The sequence below is a fragment of the Gouania willdenowi genome, chromosome 9, assembly GCF_900634775.1.
Source record: "Gouania willdenowi chromosome 9, fGouWil2.1, whole genome shotgun sequence".
NCBI lineage: Eukaryota > Metazoa > Chordata > Actinopteri > Blenniiformes > Gobiesocidae > Gouania > Gouania willdenowi.
In genome coordinates, this window is record NC_041052.1 from 30,676,899 (window position 1) to 30,700,718 (window position 23,820).

At 41.1% G+C, this 23,820-nt stretch overlaps 1 protein-coding gene across 6 annotated transcripts in view; it reads right to left on the bottom strand.

Annotated features, from left to right (window-relative positions):
- Window positions 1-14,663, bottom strand: part of LOC114469726 (dematin-like) — a 29,572-nt gene extending 14,909 nt beyond the window's left edge. For 4 of the 6 annotated variants that reach the window (XM_028457492.1, XM_028457494.1, XM_028457490.1 and 1 more), the window contains exon 1: window positions 14,565-14,663. The gene's annotated coding sequence lies outside the window, so the exon portion shown is untranslated. Of the gene's footprint in view, window positions 1-14,452 lie in introns of all 6 variants that reach the window. The other 2 variants (XM_028457493.1, XM_028457491.1) reach the window with 1 other exon arrangement.
- Window positions 14,664-23,820: the final 9,157 nt, after the last annotated feature.

Consider the following 23,820-nt stretch of genomic DNA (forward strand, 5'->3'; position numbering starts at 1 on the left):
TGGATTACGACTCATGAATACGGTTGCAGTTGTTATTGCTCTGTGTGTGTCTGCGTGTGCGTGCACGCGTGTATGTGTGTGTATGTGCCTCCTGTGTGCGTCCTGTGTGTGGTTCAAAACCCACAGACACTCTGAAGAACTCTGACCACACTGACTGACTTTGTGTCCTTCTTTGTGTCTTTGTGCGAGCGCTCGTTAATTATCTGGTCAGTATCACTGGGGGCGGTGGTTAGTGTCGGTCAGTGATTCCTGACAATCGCACACCTTCCTTCCTGGGAACGCTCGGACCTTTAACGAGAACACTTTGTGTTCCTGCAGTGGTGCGTTCAGGGACCGACGCTCCTGACTATAGATCACAGTGCTGAGTGTGGCCTTTGTGTTACTTTGTGTTACTCTCACCCTCACACACAGATGAACAAAGGCAACTCATGCATACTTTGCATGTTCTCTCTCGCTGAAAATAAATCAGGTTTATTCTCAGATTAGAAGCGTTTGTTTGTCCCTGAGAGGGAAGGATACAAATTAGTGTCTGGTGTTTTATTTGGACTTTGATTCGTCCCTCTTTCTCTGTGTGGACTACAGTCCCCTCCTGTGTGGCACCCCCTGTCTGTCACTGAGTCAGTGCAGGTCACCCTCACAGGACCAGGTTATGAGTTTGACATTTGTGCTTTTTTGGATTAGTTTTCATGTTTAGATTTGGACTTTTTAGTAAGTGGAAAAAATGTGCAGAAAAAGCATTGAAATTTGATGGAGAAGTGGCAGAAATGGGAGTAATGTAGCAAAAATTTATTAAAAAGAGCAAAAATCTTCTCTGAAATTGTTGTTAGAAAGGGGCTGCCTGTTTTCATAACAATTGAAATTATTCGTAATCAGTTAGAATTTACCTTAACTTTATACTAGACATTTGTTCTCATGCATTTTTTTAATTATATATTCAGGCACAAGTTCATTTCCACTATTGCGATCTGTGGGACTCCACTCGCTCACCTTGGTCTTTGGATGTTTTCATTTCTTTGTATGTGAACGTCCTCCTAGAGCAGGGGTCTGCAACCTGCGACTCTGGAGCCACATGTGGCTCTTTGACTCTTTTGCAGTGGCTCCTTGTAGCGTTTAAAAAAATATGGTATTGATGATTAATGACAATAACTTAAAATAAAATTATGATAAAAGAATTGGTTGAATCACATTGTGCAATAACTTTGCCACCATCTATCTTCACCTCCTGCAACATCTACAGATCATCAACTTTCCTGCACCTGTGACTAACATTAAGTTTTAAATCCCTGGTAAGATAACTAAACCAACAAAAACACTATTTTGGAAGAAAATAGAGATTTTAATTGTGTGGGAAAAGATTTATTTAATTGCCAACATGTCGGCTTAATATGCATAATGCATGCTTGATTTGTTGCAAGAAATTAGCTATTAGCATGTGTTGACCGACATGTCATCAAATTCAAGTTATTTTTTTTTTGGCCTTCAACTCCATTACCTCATACAATTATTTTATATTATTTTAACTGTATAGAATCTTAACACTGTATTGTCTTTATTGAGAATGTTTTTTTTTTTTGGCTCCAGGAGGACTTTAATCCAGGCGAGATTAGGCAAAATGGCTCTTTTGAGAGTAAAGGTTGCAGACCCCTGTCCTAGAGGTTATACCCATAGACTAAAAAAATGGATGGGACAAGCTCCTTGGTGGAGTGAAGCTTTTATTTTTAGAGCTCCCCCTGCTGACTGGCTGCAGTATATGTCATAAACCACGCCTCCTCAATGTTAACAGATGGGATGTGGGTCAAACTGTAAAGTTAAAATACTTGTCACATAATTTTTTTCCAAACCTAAACTTTGCTATGATTATTAGTTATTATCACCCTATATTATGTTCAAGTGCTCATTTTCTGTGAAGTTTGTTTTAAATAAGTTATGTTTGGTTGAACGAAGGGATTTTACATCATATATGACGATGGTCGACAGTCGCGGATCTTGCGTAGCTCTCTTTGTGAATAGCAGTTACGTCGTAAATGAAAGCCGAGATGCATGATTTTCTTCATTTTTGAATGAGTACGTTTAGATATTTGAGTTGAAATATATCGTGGTTTTGTACTAACCTCTATGATCTGAACAAGTTTCCGCATTGTGACATCAAAACATGAGAAAAATCCCTATCGCCCATTTGGAGCTGACTTTTTACAAAATGTGGAATAACAAGGGAGCGAGGAATCAGAACTTTTTCAACTTTGGCCCTCTGAATGAGGCTAAAGGGATGTATATATCACCATAGCAAATTAAAGGAGTCATTAAAGGCATATCTTAGAGGGCAAATCATTTCTTACTCAGCACATGCAAACAAAGTACATAAAACTAAGCTTGATGATTTAACAAATAATATATGCCAACTTGATCAAAAATATAATCTGGATCCTTCCCCTGAGTTTCTTAAGCAGCGACTTTATTGCAGTCTGAATTTGATCTTACATCTACTCGCAATGCAGAGCAGGCATGTATAAAATCACACAGCTCATATTATAAACATGGTGATAAACCAGGGCGATTACTAGCCCATCAACTAAAGCTGGGTGCAACACCTCGCTTGATCTCACAAGTTACAGATTCCTCTGCTAAACTAGTTTCTGATCCCTCACAAATCAATTATATATTTAATTCCTTTTATTCGTCTCTTTCCAAATCTCAAGTCTCCTTCAGACACTTCTCACATGTTAAAGTTTTTGGATGAGATTAAAATGACAAAGCTTAACCCCTCAGTTCTACTGGATCTTGAATCAACTCTTACAGTCGCTGAAATAGAGCATGCGTTAAAGCAATACAGACACATAAGGCTCCTGGCCCTGATGGATTTTCTGTCAAATTTTAAAGGAAACGTATATTATAAGTTGCTTCCAATTTTTCTGTCTGTGTTCAACAAGTCTATTATAGGTGGTGCTTTTACCCCTACCTTAACACAAGCATCAATAACACTTCTTCTGGAAAAAGATTAGGATCCAACATCCTGTAGCTCCTACAGACTTTATCTCTTTTAAACGTGGATGTTAAAGTGTTGGCAATATAACTTTCATCTCGTTCAGAAAAAGTACTTCCAGATTTAATATCAGAGGAGCGAAATGGATTTATAAGGGGGAGGCACCTTTTCTTCAACACTCGGACTCTCTTTGATTGGATTTACTCAAAAAATCATGGCAAACTCCCCAAGATTGCTCTCTCTCTCTCGACGCCGAGAAAGCATTCGACAGGGTGGAATGGGGATATCTTTTTACTGTTTTCGAAAAATTTGGATTTGGGAATAAATACTGTATTTATCGTGGATTCGCCTTTTATATAAAGCTCCACAAGCCAGTGTGCACACAAATGATAAACAGTCAGACTATTTTCCCTTCACACATGGAACACACCAAGGCTGTCCGCTCTCTCCCCTCCTTTTTGCACTAGCAATGGAACTACTTTCACTACCCAGCCTGTTTACATCTAATTTTGAGCCCCTTGTCTCCTAGGCCAAGATTGACTTAGAAAGATGGAGAAATTTGCCACTTTCCCTGATTGGCAGAGTAAATGTAGTAAAAATGAATGTTTTACCTAAATTTCTCTTCTTGTTTCAAAATATTCTGCTCTTACTCTCTCAGAAGTTTTTTTTTTCAAATCGCTTGACCAATTAATAAGCTCCTTTATATGGGGAGGGAAAACTCCAAGAAATTCTAAAACTCTACTCAGAGGTGCAAAATTAGTGGGGGTAAAGCACTGCTGCTCATATTCATAAGGCACTTTATTTGCTCAAACCCTCTGATGCTCCATGGAGAAAGCTAGAAGCGTTATTTTGCACTTCATCTTCCCTATCTGCTCTGCTGCTGTCCTTCATACCACAAAAAATTAGCTATTATACAGACAACCCTGTAGTCTTTAACACGTTAAAAGTTTGGCAGCAATTTAGATGTCATTTTACATTTTTAACTGTATCAATTTTGTCCCCAATATACTGTATAATAACCACCTACTGTACTTCCACATTCGTCCTTACACTCGACTTTCTTACACTGGTACAAAAAAGGTATAATGAGTTTTCAAGACTTATGTGTAAATGGGGTACACACCAAAAGTGAGGAGGTCACAAATAACCACACGCTCATTCAGGAAGTGGTCTCCTGAAGCTGAGCAGGCTCTGAAAGACTGCTTTGAGACCACTGACTGGGATGCATTGCAGGAGTCTCACAATGACAACATGGAGGAGATGGTTGACTGCACTACGGACTATATAAACTTCTGTATGGACGTTGTTGTTCCAGTAAGATCTGTGCGCTGCTACGCTAACAACAAGCCCTGGATAACCAGTGACATCAAAGGCCTCCTGAACCAGAAGAAGAAGGCCTTCAGAGATGGTGACACACAGGAGCTCAAGCGGATACAGAAGGAACTCAGAGTCCAGCTCAGAGAGGGGAAGGAGCAATACAGAAGGAAAATAGAACAGAGGATGCAGAACAACAGCATGAGGGAGGTATGGGAGGGGATGAAGACCATCACTGGCTGCAGCTCAAAGAAAGGAGCCTCCATTGAGGCTGATGTGGGAAGGGCAAACCAGTTAAACCAGTTTTTTAATAGGTTTGATCTCCCTGCACCTACAAGCACAGCAACCCCCACCCACCCAACCCCACAAGCCATCTCCAGCACAGAAGAGGACACCTCCCCCCCCCCCGCTCACACCACCCACCATCACAGCAGCTCAGGTATGTGGAGAGCTGAGGAGGCTACGCCCTGGCAAAGCTACAGGTCCAGATGGAGTCTCCCCCAGACTACTGAAGACCTGTGCGCAGGAACTGGGACACCCCCTACAGCGTATCTTCAACCTGAGCCTGGGACAGGGGAGGGTCCCCCAGCTGTGGAAGACATCCTGCATCATTCCAGTCCCCAAGAAACCACATCCTGGGGAGCTGAACGACTTCAGGCCGGTCGCCCTGACGTCCCACGTGATGAAGACCATGGAACGGCTGCTGCTCCATCACCTGAGGCCACAGACCCACCACGCTCTCGACCCTCTGCAGTTTGCTTACAGGGAGAAGGTTGGAGTAGAGGATGCCATCATCTTCTTTCTTCACCGTTCTCTTTCTCACCTGGACAGAGGCAGTGGTGCTGTGAGGATTACATTTTTGGACTTCTCCAGCGCCTTTAACACCATCCAGCCTCTGCTCCTCAGGCACAAACTGACAGAGATGGGAGTAGGATCAGACCTGGTGGCATGGATTACAGACTATCTGACTGGCAGACCTCAGTACGTCCGACTGGGGGACTGCAGGTCCGACACTGTTACCAGCAACACTGGAGCACCGCAGGGAACTGTGCTCTCTCCGGTCCTGTTCACCCTGTACACGTCCGACTTCCAGTACAACTCGGAGCTCTGCCACGTGCAGAAGTTCGCGGACGACACAGCCATCGTTGGCTGTATCAAGAGTGGACAGGAGGAGGAATACAGGGAACTGATCCAGGATTTCGTCACGTGGTGCGACTCTAACCACCTGCTCCTCGACGCCACCAAGACCAAGGAGATGGTGGTGGACTTTAGGAGAACCAGGCCGCACCTTGAGCCTGTCAACATCAAAGGTGACTGTGTGGAGGTGGTTCACACTTACAAATACCTGGGAGTGCAGCTGGATGACAAACTGGACTGGACTGCCAACACAGAGGCCCTGTGCAGGAAAGGACAGAGCCGTCTGTACTTCCTCAGAAGGCTGGCGTCCTTCAACATCTGCAAGAAGCTGCTACAGATCTTCTACCAGTCTGTAGTAGCGAGCGCCCTCATGTATGCAGTGGTGTGTTGGGGGGGCAGCCTCAAGAAGAAGGACGCTGGACGCCTGGACAAACTGGTGAGGAAGGCAGGTTCTGTTGTTGGCACAGAGCTGGACAGCCTTACATCTGTGGCAGAGAAACGGACTCTGAACAGGCTACTGTCCATCATAGACAATCCACACCATCCACTGCACAGCGTCATCTCCAGGCAGAGGAGCAGCTTCAGTGACAGACTGCTGTCATTGTCCTGCTCCACTGACAGACTGAGGAAATCGTTCCTCCCCCACGCCATGCGGCTCTTCAACAACTCTAGGGGGGGGGGGGGCGATAAAATCAACCATAGAACACTGGACTTAATGCTAATCACACCATGCACCCTCTGTCACACACGCACTTTATCACACACACACATCTACAAGTTGGACTCTAAGTATGTACAAACTGACCATTACGCAACTGTATCTTGCACACTGTCATCTGCACAACTGCACTTGAACTGGACTGGCAGACACTATACTGTATTTCGTTTTTATACCATTATATTTTACCTTAGTACTTTTTTTGCACTGTTTTAAATTTTTACATTGTACTTTCCCTGCATGCCCCTGTGTTCCCATACCTGTAAGCTGCTGGAACTGTGAATTTCTCTTGGAGATGAATAAAGTATCTATCTATCTATCTATCTATCTATCTATCTATCTATCTATCTATCTATCTATCTATCTATCTATCTATTCTCTACGATTTCTTCTTTGTCATCCTTGTATGTATTACCTCAATCACATCTTTTTATATATTTTCAAATTAGGCAGTATTTGTCTACCACATTTCCCAATTTCCCTTCACTTCCTTCAAAGCTTCCACGGAACAGATGTGCTATTCTTTAATCTAAATCAGATAGCCTTAAAGGGGCAGTATTGTTAAAAAATTTACTTTATAATGGTTTTTCTACAGTGATATACATCATTTTAGCCTCATTCAAAGGGTCAAAGTTGAAAAAGTACTGATCCTCCCTCCCTTGTTCTTCCACATTTTGTAAAAAGCCAGCTCAAAAATCTTGGCTCCTCCTACCCTATAAGAATGTGAGAATGTGAGCTCCTCCCTCTCAAACTACCTCACAGCTAAAACAAACACTCCGGTTTAATATAGAATATTCAGAGCGCCAACGTTGAAAAAGTTTTGTTTCCTCTCTCCCTTGTTATTCCACATTTTGTAAATAAATCAGCTCCAAAAGGGTGAGTTGGATTTTTCTCGCTACTTGACGTCACCTAGCGGAAACTCCTCCTCCTGACAATCCTGGCTCCTCCTATCCTATAAGAATGTGAGCTCCTCCCTCTCAAACTACCTCACAGCTAAAACAAACACTGCAGTTTAATATAGACTATATATTATACTTCATTGTCATTATGTAAGGCTACATACACAAAATGTAATCTCTGCATTTAACTAGGGATGTAACGATTAATCGTAAGGCAGTTAAAAATAGATTCATAGGTATCAAGGTTCACATCAATGCTGTGAAAATTGAATCGCAGTACTTTTTTTAACCAGCAGAGGGCGCTAACCAGAAGTCATGGCGGCGGGCGAAATCTGCTAATACTTTCTTTCTGGCCGCCTTCTACTCTTAAACATATTCATAAATGATTCCTTACCCCTTTAGCACCAAAAGAATGTCTGTAATATTAAGTGAATATCTGTAAAAGTCACGTTTTTCTATTAACTCTGTCTGCTAGCGTAGCATCTCTTCTTCACTGCACTTAGCTGCATGCCAACCGACCACTGTGTTACCATCGCCCTCTGCTGGTTCAAACAAATATCTGACGCAAATACAGTGCAGACTGTTTTTTTTTTTTTTTTTAAGGTCCAATTGTTAAGTCACAAAATACATTTTCAGTTGTACTTTAAAAAAAAAAAAAAACTATTATGCAGTTTTTTATTGTTTACTATGGAACCATAATTTAAATGAATAGGCTTCTTCATTTGTATTATTCCTTTATTTATTTCATTTAAGATTTATTTTTAGTTAAATTGCATTGTTTGAATAGTTCATCAAGGGATTCTTTTGACAATGAAAAATAAAAGGAAAATAGTAGTATTTTCTAGTTTTTTTTCCCCCAAAAAAAATAAAGGAATATTTTTCAGTCATTTATATACAGTCCCATTTTGTAAAATGAATCGTGAGAGAATCGTATCGTGAACCCAGTATCGTGAATCGAATCGTATCGGGAGTTGAGTGAATCGTTACATCCCTACATTTAATCCCTCCCTGAGGAGCAATGAGCAGCCACGGTGTAGCACCTGGAGTAGTTCCATATTTAATATCCATTATATCACCTCGTATCACCTTTGATTTGATCTGACATGTTAGTGACACAAGGCGACGCAGCGGTTGGACAAAACAAATGATTATCAGCTTAAATGCACTATTCCTGTAGTTAATAGAGATTAGGAGGAGAAGAAAGTGATTTAGCAGCTTAACACTCCTGTGAGTGTTTGAAGCAGCTGATGACTCTGCTGCTGCTGCTGCTGATGCTGCTGCTGTGATGAACACACCTGAAGTGTTGAGACGGACTCACAATCAAAATAGCTGCTTAAATAGCCATGTGTTTTACTATAATGTGCAGTTTTTTGGATGAAAACAATGACAACAGTGTGTGAATAACAAAATCACTTTGGTGATCATTGATCTCCATCGCAAGAGCGAGGCATGAAGTCTGTGTCTATAGACACGCCTACTCATGAATATGCATGAAGAACTGCTCAAAAATTCACTTTTCAGAGGGCTAAAACTCTGTAAAACAAGTGAGTTTGGGAAAATAAACCACAAATACTACGTTGTTGGGGTTCTTAGAACAAATGGAGATGGGTGAAGAATAGCATAATGCTGGAGCTTATTATTTTTAAACATGGTAGCCCTTCATATCCCACTTCAACGCCATGTACTGCTAATCACAATATCGCCAGTTTAGGTAAAGCTAAAGTTTGATCCTGTACCGCTGATTTTTGCTTTTCATACACAGTGAGGCACATTGTTGGACTGTGTGTGTGTGTGTGTGTGTGTGTGTGTGTGTGTGTGTGTGTGTTGAGATCAGTGATCATATGGTGGTACCATGTTTGTTTTGAATTAAAATTTGTCTCTACAGTTAAGTGTATATTTTGAACACTGTCCATTTCAAAATGTTTAATGTGTATTTGTATGCATGTGGGGTCCTGACCCCAATGTTGAGAACCCCTGTACTAGTAGACACTTCTGTGTCACTAGTAGTACTAGTCAAGCTTTCTTTTTACTAGTACTATATTTTAAGTCTACAAGTAACACAAAAGTGTCTACTAGATGATTTTGCTTTATTAGAAGTTTACTCGTGGACTGCTCCAGGCCAGGTGAGCTGTTCAACATTCGTTACCATGGTGATTTACCCAGTAATAAGTTAACCAGCACACAGAGGGTTAATGCTCTGTTTCTACACCTTCGCTTTTACTTTGAAAAACACTTAGTAGAAATTATTGCTGACTGTTACAGTTGTGAGTATTCTAAGAAGTCCTTTCAAAATAAAAGCACCAGATACTTGGCTTGATTTCCTGCCCAGAAAAACACACGAGACCCACAAACTGCTCAATGGAGGTGAAAGAGGCCAAAAGGTCACAGATTTATAGCTCACAGTAAAAAAAAACAAACAATCACACCACAGCACGACAACAGGCTGAGTTTGTATGTGTGTGTGTGTGTGCGTGCGTGCGTGCGTGTGTGTGCGTGCGTGCGTGTGTGTGTGTGGGCTTATCTCCGCTAAGGCAGAAGTGACCGCACCCACTGTGTCATCTTTTAGGTAACTGTGTGTGTGTGTGTGTGTGTGTGTACGTCCTGAGTCAGTAAAGTATTTTTGAAACATATTTTAAAAAATATTTTGCGTTTAGCATTCCAACACATTCTAAAGTCTGTGAACTTCCACCTGTTTAGTGCACACACTGCTCCTCCTCACTGCTCCATGTCTACATCTCAGTGGTTCTTCATCACTAAAGAGAACCTGTAGTGAATTGTAACTCTTTGCATTGCATTTTAAGGTTCACAGTTGGTCAAAAAATTATTTCAAATGTTCTTTTTTTTTTTTTTTAAATAAATGTACACATAGATTACCCCCCCCCCACACACCTAAATGGACCAGTCCTATCAGACAGCACAGCTTAACTTAACATTCCTGCACTCACCCAACAACCCCCCACCCTCCCACCCCCCTTCACCCCATGCTGCTCTCAGAGATAAGAGCCTCCATCCGTCAGAACTAGAAGTTATTTTAGGCGTGCACAGCACAAAACATCCCAACACACGCCTCCTCCAAACAAACAGGAGCCACTCATTGATATGAACCAGCACACAGAGGAAGGTGAAGACTGGGAAAGTCCCTCAGCAGGTGTTCTGCTCAAACTGGTGTACGTGGTAACTGATGTCTCTCTGTGATCATCTCTGAAATGATGGATGAAATGTTCCCACTGCAGGAATCAGTGCAGAAGGAGATTAACTAAAGCCGATATGAAAGGCATCACTGGGTAACCATGACAACCAGGGAGGTTGAGTTGCTCCCTCTGCATCAGCAGCAAAGTTTAGATTGTGTAACAGGAGCAGAGATGACTAATGTGTCCAGGAATAGAGCCTATGAGGCGTTGAGGGACCGCACGGACACAAGACAACCTTGCAGCATCCTTGTGAGGCGTTCAGGGACCACACGGACCCAAGACGCCCCCGCAGCATCCCTGTGAGGCGTTCAATGACTGCTCGAATGCAAGATGCCCCTGCAGCATCCCCGTGAGGCATCCAGGGACCGCTCGGACGCAAGATAACCCCGCAGCATCCCTGTGAGGTGTTCAGGGACCATTTAAAAATTCTGTGGTTTATTCATTTTTTTCATGTTAGACTACCATAATTTACCTATCATTTTAAAATGAATAAATACATAAATAAACTAATTTGTAGACTAAAAACATAAATCCAACACAAGGTGACTTGGCTTATGAACAGAAAGTATGCTCCGCTCCCCCTCCCTCCCCCTCCCTCCTAGTGCACAGACGGGGTAGCTGTGTTAGCAGCTGCCTCTAGAGGCTCAGTGCAGATGTCCGTCCGTCCGCTGTAAACCTCCATCATTACTGAGTGTTGAGAAACACTGAGAGACGTTTGAGGAAACACTGCACGTATTTCTCTTCTGTAACTAACTCTGTGACGTGCTCCGCAGCAGCTGCAGCAGCTCACGGGGCTGTTTACACACTTTCTTAAAGGGACAGCGTCCCGAATGTGATTTAGCAACACTACAAAAATGAAAGAAAAACGCAAAAGTGCCTCAAAATGTTAATATTGTGCTGCTAGTGATTAATAAAAGGGTATTTGTGTGAAATTAAAATAAATAGAGTTTCTATATTGCCATTTTGAGGAAAAATATTCAGATATTAATATTGGTGCAAATCACCCAGGCCCAATGTAACCAAAGCAGTAACGTTTTATCTTGTAAAGGATATGATTGTGCAAACTGTGTGAAATGAGGTGTTAAAAACACTGCTTAAAGTAGGTTTTTATCAACATAAGTGTGTTACCTCAAAAACAAATGAAAATCATTACTGATATGCAGCCTTGCTATGTAGCAAGTGTTGCTAATGCTAATGCTACACCACTTTAAAGGAAAAAGACTGTGTGACTGAAAGAACACGTCAGCCTTTTTGTTTGATGTTATTTGTACTTGGAACCAGTTTGATAAATGAACGTGTCTATTCGTACCGTTGCTGCATAAACAACTACCGGTGCTATTGGTACATTTACCGAAGTACACGTTCATAGCGAGTTAGGGATAGGGTTAGGTTTCGTGTTAGGTTATAACCCTATATGGCAAGAATTTTTAGGGTTAGGTTTACGGTTAGGTTTAGTCTTAGTCACGTGACCTAAACTGGCCAATGAGGGGTGCTGCGTAAAGACAGAATGTTGGTATATTGATGTGGCAACCGTAATTACTTACATACAATTTTTTTTAAAATTTGACAATGACCCTTTTTTCCATTGAGGATGATGGTTTTAAGTAGGTCAATTAGTTTAGGTAAAATAGTCCAAATATTCTGAATGAAAAGAATTGTGATAAAATCGTGGTCGTGATTTTACAAAGAAAAATCGTGATATGATATGATATCATATGTATGTAGCCTATTGTGAATTTAATGGTGATTTAGTTGCACAAAGAAAGTAAGCTTGTGTCTGTTGCTTGCTGCATGTGTGTTGAATTATATATTCATACGGTGGTGTGTTTACTTAGGTAGGCTTGTGAACGTATATGAGCTAGCCTTGTGTTTACCACAGAATGTTGTTGAGCGGGTAAATGTGCACACAGGTGTGTGCCACAGCCTCACAGGTGTTGGAGTGAAAACGAAAAACGGTAACTGGCATGGGGAACCCTTAATCTCAGAGCACCCTCGCCGAAAAGTTGAGCAACCCCATAGCACCTGTAAAAGAAAATGTCTGGAGCCGCCCCTGATACACACACACACACACACACACACACACACACACACACACACACACACACACACACACACACACACACACACACACACACACAGCTGTTTCTAGCTCCCTCCGGATTGCGGTATTGGAGAGATCAGTGACCTCTGACCTTTGCTGAGCGCTGAACAATGAGGAGCACTAGAAGAGTCTGTTCAGTGTTGGATGAGGGCAGGATGGTTGGATGAGTCACGTGGGATGTCTTTGTTTTCATTAACATAATCATCTTCAAACTAAATGCTTCTCTTTTTTTCCACTGGGACTCTTATTGTGAAAGGACTTCCAGTTTACTCTAACTGTAGCGAACACAAATCAAACAAAGTCATGACTTCTACTGAACTCTTTAACACCAGATGGATAGATGATGGATAGATGATGAATAGATGATGAATAGATGATGGATAGATGATGGATAAATGATGGATAGATGATGGATAAATGATGGATAAATGATGGATGATGGATGATAGAATAAGGATAGATGCACCATTATGTGTTGTTAATGTTATATAATAACTTTGTCTTCCTTAATCCTTCTGTCCTTTCTTACATAATGCCACACACAGCATCACAGCTAAATCACACCGGCTGGAGAACCAGGAGCCATAAATCACATATCAGGTACTAAACCATCACATATGAGGAAAAACACCATCACATACCAGGAACCATACCACCACATACCAGGAACCATACATCACATACCAGGAACCATCACATACCAGAAAAAACACCATCACATACCAGGAACCATACACCACATATCAAGAACCACACCATGACACACCCAGAAAAACACGATCACATACCAGGAACCATCACATATGAGGAACCACACATCACAAACGAGGAACCACACATTACATACCATGAACCATCACATACGAGGAACCATACATCACAAACTAGGTACCATACATTACATACCAGGAACCATACATTACACACCAAGAACCATTAATCACATACCAGGAACCATACATCACATACCAGGAACCATATATCACATACCAGGAACCATACATTACACACCAAGAACCATTAATCACATACCAGGAACCATATATCACATACCAGAAACCACACATTACATACCAAGAACCATTAATCACATACCAGGAACCATATATCACATACCAGAAACCATACATTACATACCAAGAACCATTAATCACATACCAGGAACCATACATCACATACCAGGAACCATATATCACATACCAGAAACCATACATTACATACCAAGAACCATTAATCACATACCAGGAACCATATATCACATACCAAGAACCATTAATCACATACCAGGAACCATACATCACATACCAGGAACCATACAATACATACCAAGAACCATTAATCACATACCAGGAACCATATATCACATACTAGGAACCATACATTACATACCAAGAACCATTAATCACATACCAGGAACCATACATCACATACTAGGAACCATACATTACATACCAAGAACCATTAATCACATACCAGGAACCACACATCACATACCAGGAACTATGCATTACATACCAGGAACCATCACATACGAGGAACCATACATCACAAACTAGGTACCATACATTACATACCAAGAACCATTAATCACATACCAGGAACCATACACCACATCTCAGGAACAATACATCACATACTAGGAACCATACATTACATACCAGGAACAATACACCACATATCAGGAACCACCATATACCATGAACCATTAATCACATACCAGGAACCATACATCAAATACCAGGAACCCACCCATCGATACCAGGTGTACACCTACAACTTTCCCCAGCAGAAGAACCTCCACACTTGGTATAGGATGGTATGTAGTCACGTCCTGTGTATATAGTATTTTTATTTTATTTGTGTGTGTGTGTGTGTGTGTGTGTGTGTGTGTGTGTGTGTGTGTGTGTGTGTGTGTGTGTGTGTGTGTGTGTGTGTGTGTGTGTGTGTGTGTGTCAAGTTAATCAATACGACGGTATCAGTTTAAACAGTACAGACATCTATCACCGGCTAAAGAACCGACATCACACCGAAGGGAGGACCGACACCTGAGCCGCCTGAAGCGGGACGGAGCAGCTCCTCTGCCCCGCTGCAGCGCACCGCAGCGTCCATTACCTCTCACGGGATGCTGAGACTCATCCAGCGGTGCACAGATGTTCACGTCCCAGAACACACGCACAAACACACACAGAGTGACGTCACTGGGCGCACAGGTGCGTGTTCCTACCTGCATGATCATCAGCAGTTCCACGGACACACTGACGGGCTGAGAGCGCCCACACACCGATATACGCTCCGTGCGTGTGCGTGCGTGCGTGCCTCTGTTTGTTTGGACTGGTCCATTGCCAGCGCCGGGGGGTGAAAGTGAAACTATACGGCGCCGTGTAAGTATGCAATTAATCGAAAACTATAATAATAATAATAATAATAATAATAATAATAATAATAATAATAATAATAATGATAATGATGATAATAATAATAATAATAATAATAATAATAATAATAATAATAATAATAATAATGTACATCAAACATTGTCTAACATTGTTTGGACACCTTCAATCTTTAATAACAATGTTTTTTGTTTTTGTTTTGTTTTTTGCTTGTTTTTGTTTTTGTTTGTTTTTTGTTTTTTTTGTTTTTTGTTTTTTCTTATGCACATTAAAGCACATTTAACACATTTAGGTTTTTACCATGTGAGAACTTATTGAAGCGTCTATTTTAACAATTTAACATAACGTTTATTTCCAGTTGGACGCTAAAAATAACGATTTATAACGCTTTATGTTAATGTATTTTTTTAATATCAATAACATGAAATATGATTTACTTGTATCTAAAAATATCTAAATAACACTTTTACTTTAGTGCAGTTTGCCATTTTTCCGACTATTTTAAAAGTGTAATTAAATAGTAATGATAAAGGTTGCTGTGGAAACTGAAAACTGTGTGTGTGTGTGTGTGTGTGTGTGTGTGTGTGTGTGTGTGTGTGTGTGTGTGTGTGTGTGTGTGTGTGTGTGTGTGTGTGTGTGTGTGTGTGTGTGTGTGTGTGTCTAGTGATGGTAGCCGTTACTGATGGATTGATGGATTGCTTTGCATGGTTCTGTTTTTAGTGAAATAAAATTGGCAGCTGTGGTGAGGTTTGTGTTTCATTATCTATTATCTATTTATTTATTTATTATTTATTATCCATTATCTATTTGGTTTGTTACCATCAGTGTGTGTAGGTTTGTTACCATCAGTGTGTGTAGGTTTGTTACTTTCAGTGTGTGTAGGTTTGTTAACATCAGTGTGTGTAGGTTTGTTCCCATCAGTGTGTGTAGGTTTGTTACCATCAGTGTGTGTAGGTTTGTTACTTTCAGTGTGTGTAGGTTTGTTACCATCAGTGTGTGTAGGTTTGTTACTTTCAGTGTGTGTAGGTTTGTTACCATCAGTGTGTGTAGGTTTGTTACTTTCAGTGTGTGTAGGTTTGTTACTTTCAGTGTGTGTAGGTTTGTTACTTTCAGTGTGTGTAGGTTTGTTACCATCAGTGTGTGTAGGTTTGTTACCATCAGTGTGTGTAGGTTTGTTACCATCAGTGTGTGTAGGTTTGTTACCATCAGTGTGTGTAGGTTTGTTACTTTCAGTGTGTGTAGGTTTGTTACCATCGGTGTGTGTAGGTTTGTTACTTTCAGTGTGTGTAGGTTTGTTGCCATCAGTGTGTGTAGGTTTGTTACCATCAGTGTGTGTAGGTTTTGTTACGGCAGAATTTACGGTTGACCTCATTTGAGACATGATTCATTGCTCTGGTTGAATGATGGAATCCAGGAGAAGCATTGATGATTTTATATAAAAAAATGTTTATTCTAAACTAAGAAAAAAGGTACAAAATGGAACAAAGTGAAACAAAATTAGCGTCCGTCCAGGCGGACGTCCGAAGGAAGTGCCGCGCCCCGCTCCAACAGTTTCAAAGCTTAAGCTTTTTATACAGATAAGAAAAGGTCCCAACAGTGAGAGACAAAAGGGAGGGAGTCAGATGCCCATAGTGGCAATGTTGGAGGATGATGAAGATGTTATGAGAAGGTTTGGCTCCAGTCTTTATCTGTCTTGATAAGTGTGTACGTCAGTGTATGTCCTTGGCAGAGACTGTGCTGCACTGAGAATAATACGATCTGTACTGTTTAATCATGATTCAGCTGTTCAAAAGTGTAAAGATTAATGGAGTCGTCATGTATTAAAACATGACAAATTGTACACATGAACATACATTTGAGGATATGATGATGAATATAAAATTTGCCATGACATTCCCCACTTTTGGTCGCCTCAACGACCAAATCAAGAAACAAAATTATTATATTCCACCTTTGCTGTCTGTCAGGGTTAACCATTAACATCGTTATTGTCATACATTGGATATATTCTTCTTTTGTGAGGCACAGATATATCAAGAAAAATGTGGAAATAAACCTTAAAAAAACTTCATCATTATTATCAATGGCATGAATCATCAAAAATCATCCTTTATTACATCTAGATAAGCAAAAATCATCATTTGCATCAAGGACATCACTCGTCTTCATCGGCTGAGTTCAGTGGTAACTGGGGTAACCAATAGCTCCCTCAACCTAGCTATGAGCATTTGGTGTGGCTTATAAACAAAGCTAGGCCCTTGTTCTAGAGAGTTTTCTTGTGTGTGTGTGTCTCAGTGGCCTTGTCGGTTCCCCCTTCATTGTTCGGTCAGCCTCCGTCTCAGCATCAGCTGGTCTCGGCAATCATCTTGGATCCATGTCGCCCGCTGTGCGACCTTCACTGCCGTGTGGGTCGTTCATTTCGGTCGACGTTGTAGATGATTGGTTGTTGTCTGAGGAAGGGTAGTCTCCACACACCTGGCAACCTCTCTTGGGATCGGAAGGTACCTGAACAGAAGAGGGGGAAAAACACCGAAACAGAACTCTTGGGATTGGCTGGTACCTGAACACATGCGCGATCCCACTACTGAGGCTTTAGCTGGTACCTGGTACCTGGTAGGCTTTTAGCTGGTACCTGGACAGAAAAAAGGGGGGGGGAAAAAACAAAACAGAACAAAACAAAACAAAATAAAATAAAACGAAATGAAATAAAATAAAATAAAATAAAATAAAATAAAATAAAATAAAATAAAATAAAATAGAATAAAATAGAATAGAATAGAATAGAATAGAATAGAAGTTTAGGGGTGTTAGGTTTAGTTAACTAACTAAATGAATAGTTAGTATGGCCAGGAAGGCAGAGACAGGTCAGAGGTCAGGATCTGAGAGCTTTTCAGATCCTAAAAGGTGCTGCTGCACAATCACACAATGGTTAGGTGTGGGTTAGTGAGCTTTTAGCCATGCTAGCTCAATGTTATCTGTAGCATTCGCACGCGAGTGGGAAAATATGAGGCTGAAAGAAAAGCAGGAAGTATTAATTCGATTTTCTTTTCCTGGAGTAAGAAGAAGCATAGCTGGAGTTGCAGTGATTATCTGTGGTACATCTACTTACCTGGTGAGAAGCAACAATTTGAGAACCACTGTTTACAAGGACATGCAAGTCGGACGGAGAAGGACATGCAAGTCAGACGGAGAAGTGTGGAGTGTGATTACATGTCTTCTCAAGATGAATACATACAATTGGGAGACATGGAGATGTGAGAAAGCTAAATGAGTTTAACCAAATAAATAAATAATGTTATTTATTTATTTAAATTGTTTGTTTCATTTTTCGTTGCTATCTCTTATTTGTGAAGGAGAAATCTTATTCTATCCTTTATTTATTCTGAATAATGTTAACACTCCACACCTATTCACATAGCCTAATTCTTTTATAGAGCTGAATTTGTCAGTTCATTTATTTCATTCATTTCCCTCATAATTATTATTTGAGATGTAATTTACTTAATTTTGAAGGTCAATTGGTGGCAAAAGTGTCTCCTATTCTGTGTCTGAACCAGAGTTTAGCAAGATTATTGGCCCTTTAAGGTTAGACAGAATTAAAGTTAAGTTGAGTCGAACAATCATATTGTCTTTTGCTCTCTGTATTTATCCCATTCGTGGGGGTGACGAGCCCCAGCACGGTTTGGAGAGCTTCCTTAAATGCTTGGAAGTTACTCAACTTTAAACTATCTCTTATTTCAATCAATTATCAAGAATTTCAGGAGGACCCTTTTTAAATCTCAGGCGACCCAGATTGGGCCACCAACCCAATGTTGAGAACACTTAATTTTTCCCTTAAAAGTGTCTAAACCCAGTGAAGGTGTTTTATGGTCTTGCACGCTAAGTGCTGTTGGAACAAGAAGAAAATGGTTGGAGGGTTTTGGGGTATATTATTTTCCTATGATAAAATATAAATCAAAAATCAGAGGGACGTTGGCCCCTCCCTTCCCTTTTTTACATAAGAATACATTTGGATTCTTAAAACCATATGATAAATATCATTGGAAAATCACTTATCTGATCATTTTGGATGTGTCTCCGTTTTCCTCTCTCTTGTGTCTACCTGCCTTTGTGCCCTCCAGCCTCCTCGACCTCCTCCTCCTCAGCCTTAAAAGGTCAAAGCCTGGGTCAACTGTACGCTCCTTTTGGAAATTTGAAGATCTGTCCCCACTTTCGCAGTTGGATTGGAAGTCTCTGTAGTCTCTGGAATAGATATTATGTTAGAACATTCACAATATGTCATATTGTCACGTGTCTATTTCAATCTATTTCCCCTTTGTTTCCCAGTTACAGTTATGGACAATACTTCCCTTTAATTCTCATCCTTCATCATAAGAGCAGTGACCAGGCATGGCGGCTGGGGGAGGCAGGATCGGAGTCGAGAAGGCGGTGGCATTCTGTTAGGAAACACTCAGAAACAGAAAGAGAGGAAACCATTAAGACTTAACTGGATAATTTAAAATATCTCTTTTCTTTAGTTGGATCTGATTCGTCTCCTTACAGCGACCTGTATTTTGGAAAAAGCTACATAATAACAACAACTAAGACGAAGACGTAGACAAGTGCACACCACAACGAGTATACACATATAACAACAAAAAACATGGACACTGAACATGAACAGTAAGGTCAGTCAAGGTCAAAGCCAGTCATTCCACTGAAAGTGGTATCATATATAAAAACGTCGTTTGGTGTTTTTAAACACCCAGAAAAAAACCTTTAAAACCTGGTAACTTTTTAGAAGGCCCAAGGCCTAAAACCTTAATTTTTAACAAGCAGCAGTGTTTTCTGAACACCCCACTACATAATTGGCAAAAACAGGGAGAAGATCAAGTGCATCAAAACCCAGGAGGAAAGGAAGGTGAAACAGAGGAACATGTGTAGTCAAACAGCCATTCATCGGTCAATCACTCAATGACACGTCCACGGCACATTCGCACTCACAACGCGGTTCCCTCAGGCATACGTAACGTGTCATCATTCAGTCATTCATGCACCGCACACGTTCATGCCTCAATTTTCACGTCCATGCATTCACAAGGTTCTGCTGCAGTGTCTAAGTGGAATATAGGTCTCATCTAACCCACCAATGGCGATAGCCAGTCCACCTCGTCTCTCGGGGTCAATGAGCTCTTATTGCCCCCCCCATGCTTGGCAACCTTTTAGTGTTAATTAATTGCTTTTCACTGGTATCATCTGATTACTAAGAGGTACGCTCCTTTTTACTTCCGCCTTTGCGGAGTCTACACTTAGATTATTGCCCGTGTGGTACCGACAGTCTGCTCATCTGCTGATCAGGCAGGAATCGCACGGCCGTGTCTAACTCAACAAACTCAACAACTCTCGACCTCCGGCTTTGTAAAAGATAAAGCTGGGGAGAACTCTCAACCTCCGGCTAAAGCTCAACAACTAAAGCTGGGGAGAACTATGGGCACAACAACAACTCTCGACCTCCGGCTAACTGGGGAGAACTAACCTCCGGCTAACTGGGGAGAACTCTCGACCTCCGGCTAACTGGGGAGAACAACTCTCTAACCTCCGGCTAACTGGGGAGAACAACAATAAACACCAACTCTCGACCTCCGGCTAACTGGGGAGAACAACTCTCTAACCTCCGGCTAACTGGGGAGAACGCAGACTGTCAGGACTTTTATTGGGCACCTCTAAGATTGGACGGAGCACGCAACCTCTAATAACCCTCACTCTAAGGGAACGTAGAAATTTGTTCAGAACGGTATTCGGTTACCAAGCATGTATCAAATCAGGTGGACCGCTATCCCCCAAAGAGCGCTCTCCCTAGCAAGGTTTATCCTTTTTCTGCACATTAAACCAGGACTTCTTGTTTGAAAAGTAATTGCCTATGTACTCATAGCAACTAATGGGACATTTTTTTCTCAGGAAAAATTTGGTACCCCCCCCCCATGCTGTCGAGTGGCTTTGGGCCGGCCAGACAGTCCGACGCGGTTAAGGGGGGAGGCGCGCAAAATGAAAACAATGAATGTTGAACTAGGCTGTCTGTCGCAAGCAGCTTCAAAAAGGGTAAGGTACAGATTGTTTACGAGGGTATCGGTCAAAAAAATGTCAAAATTTAAACTTGTTGAGGCTGCAGTCCTCAATCTCTGTCTCAATTTTCCTGAAATTGAGTAAAAACAAAAGAGAAAAAGAAGAATCGTTCAGAAAAAACAAAGGAGAAAAACGTGTGAGCTCAAAAAAATCATGGCCAATAAAAATTAAAACTTCAGCTCCAAAAGCTGAGGCAACAGAGGGCTCTTTCTTCAGCGGATGTAACCATATCTTGCATTGTGGGGGCCTCCCCTCAATCAAGAAAATAAATGAAAGAAAAGCAAACAAAAACAACCTTATCAGTAACACTATTTTCTTCCCCTTTGTTTGTTGTTTTCTCATAAAGGCCAAAGCAGTGTAAATAAATGAGCAACATAATGAATAAAAGCAAAGATAAATGATGGGCACACTTGATCTCATGTGGCAAACAGAAGGGTTCTGTGTGAAGTTCTGTGTTTCTCATAGTTATGAATGTGGGTGTGTGACTGTATGTCTGGTCTGTCTGCGTGTGAGAGAATAAATGAAAACAAAATAATCTAGTGCACAGTCAGAAGATAGAGGGGTTAGTATTGTGCGAAGGAGAAGCTTGTTGGCTATTTGCTAGTTGTCCCCCTCCATGCCAAAGTTCAAGGCTAAAGTGATTTAGCACTACCACCAAAGGCTGTGGTGGACTTCTTGTTGCTTGGTATCCTTGTGGCTTTTGAAACAGTGTCTTTTTGGTGAAGATTTCCAGCAGACGTGTGACCAGTCTGCAGTTGCTGCCCATCATTCAGGCAGTAGTCGTGGCGTTTAACTCGCAACTCATTGGTGGGGGGAGTGTCCACTCCGACGCCCACAGGTTCTCAGTCTTTGATGATGGGGCATTGGCATGCGGCCCATTCATAGACGATGAAGAGTTGACTTGGGACTGAGCGAGTTATTTCAGCATTGCTTTGCTGAATGGGAGTTGAGTCCTTGAGTCCTGAAAGGTCACCGACCTTTGATTGTCCATTTCCTTCTGATGCTTGGTCCTTTGAATGATGTTGACATCCCATTAGCGTAAGAGTTGAAGGTGATTTCATTCTTTCATTGAAGATGTCGTTTCTTCAGGGGGCAACCACAAAGCCAACAGAAACTAACAATTTAAATAATAAAAAATGATAATGATGGTAACAGTAATATTAAAATAAAATAAAATGAAATACTGTATTCATCATAGTGTGTGTTTGAGTGTGTGTTGCCCATCAAACATGAAATCAAAATAAAATTTAAAATAAAAATAAAAATAGTGTCTGTGTGTAATGGCACTATTCTATCGGCAGGGGAGAAGTGAGAAATCACAATGTTGTGTCACAAGTGTGTAGTGCACTAAACTGGCCAGTGAGGGGCGCCACCTCTCTCTCTTGGGATGGGTGTGGCTGTGCGTGTGCGTGCGCCCGTGCGCGTGCCTGTGTGTGTGCTCTCTCTCTGTCCCTTTCTCTCTCTCTGTACGTGTGTGTGTGTGTGTGTGTGTGTGTGTGTGTGTGTGTGTGTGTGTGTGTGTGTGTGTGTGTGTGTGTGTGTGTGTGTGTGTGTGTGGTCACACGTCCAAAAAAAAAGAAAAACACAGCAGCGACGTGTGTGTGTGTTTGGCTCTCTGTATTTCTCTCCCTTTCTCAAAAGCTGACACTCGTCAAATGAAAGCATTAAAGCCAAGCCAAAGGGAGAAATCTGATTCCACGTTTAAACAAAATAAAAACAAAGATAAAAAAAAAAAAAAAAAAAAAAAAGTAAAACTCGCCTGAAAGCATGATCTGAGTTCACATCATACCAAGATTGTATATGCGTATGCATATATTATTTGTTTATTGGGTTGTTCATCTGTTTGATTCACAGAAACACAATTTAGGTTAGATTCGGGGTTTTAATCTATTTTGCTTTCGGTACAGAGGTGAACTCAGATCATGGCACCGCTGGGATGTTTTGGAAACTTTGGTTGCCCGTCTATCTCTGGTCAGGACCTCACAGGCTGTCTGTGGGTGTCCGAACAAAACCAAAGTAAATAATGACCAGCCGTATTTTATGCCTAAACAAAATATCCGAGCCCGAAGAAAAACAGAGAGAACCTACAGCATTAAAAAGGCACAGAACCTCAACCATTTGAGCCTTTCTCATGGCTATTCACTGCGTCAAAACACAGAACAGCTGAGGATCAAAATCAAAGCTCAAAGCTGAAAATCAATACAATGCTTGACTGGTTCCAAAAAAAAAAAAAAATCAACACAGAGCGAATATATATATATGTAAATGAAAATTTACATATATATATATATATATTTATAAAGGCAGCTTTACCTTAGTCCGAATTGGTGTTTGAGGTTCAACCGATGGTTCGTGATCCAGTCTCTGTCCGATGGGTGGACAGAAGATGGTCCTGTTCGTGATCGCCAATTGTTATGGCAGAATTTACGGTTGACCTCATTTGAGACATGATTCATTGCTCTGGTTGAATGATGGAATCCAGGAGAAGCATTGATGATTTTATATAAAAAAATGTTTATTCTAAACTAAGAAAAAAGGTACAAAATGGAACAAAGTGAAACAAAATTAGCGTCCGTCCAGGCGGACGTCCGAAGGAAGTGCCGCGCCCCGCCCCAACAGTTTCAAAGCTTAAGCTTTTTATACAGATAAGAAAAGGTCCCAACAGTGAGAGACAAAAGGGAGGGAGTCAGATGCCCATAGTGGCAATGTTGGAGGATGATGAAGATGTTATGAGAAGGTTTGGCTCCAGTCTTTATCTGTCTTGATAAGTGTGTACGTCAGTGTATGTCCTTGGCAGAGACTGTGCTGCACTGAGAATAATACGATCTGTACTGTTTAATCATGATTCAGCTGTTCAAAAGTGTAAAGATTAATGGAGTCGTCATGTATTAAAACATGACAAATTGTACACATGAACATACATTTGAGGATATGATGATGAATATAAAATTTGCCATGACAGTTTGTTACCATCAGTGTGTGTAG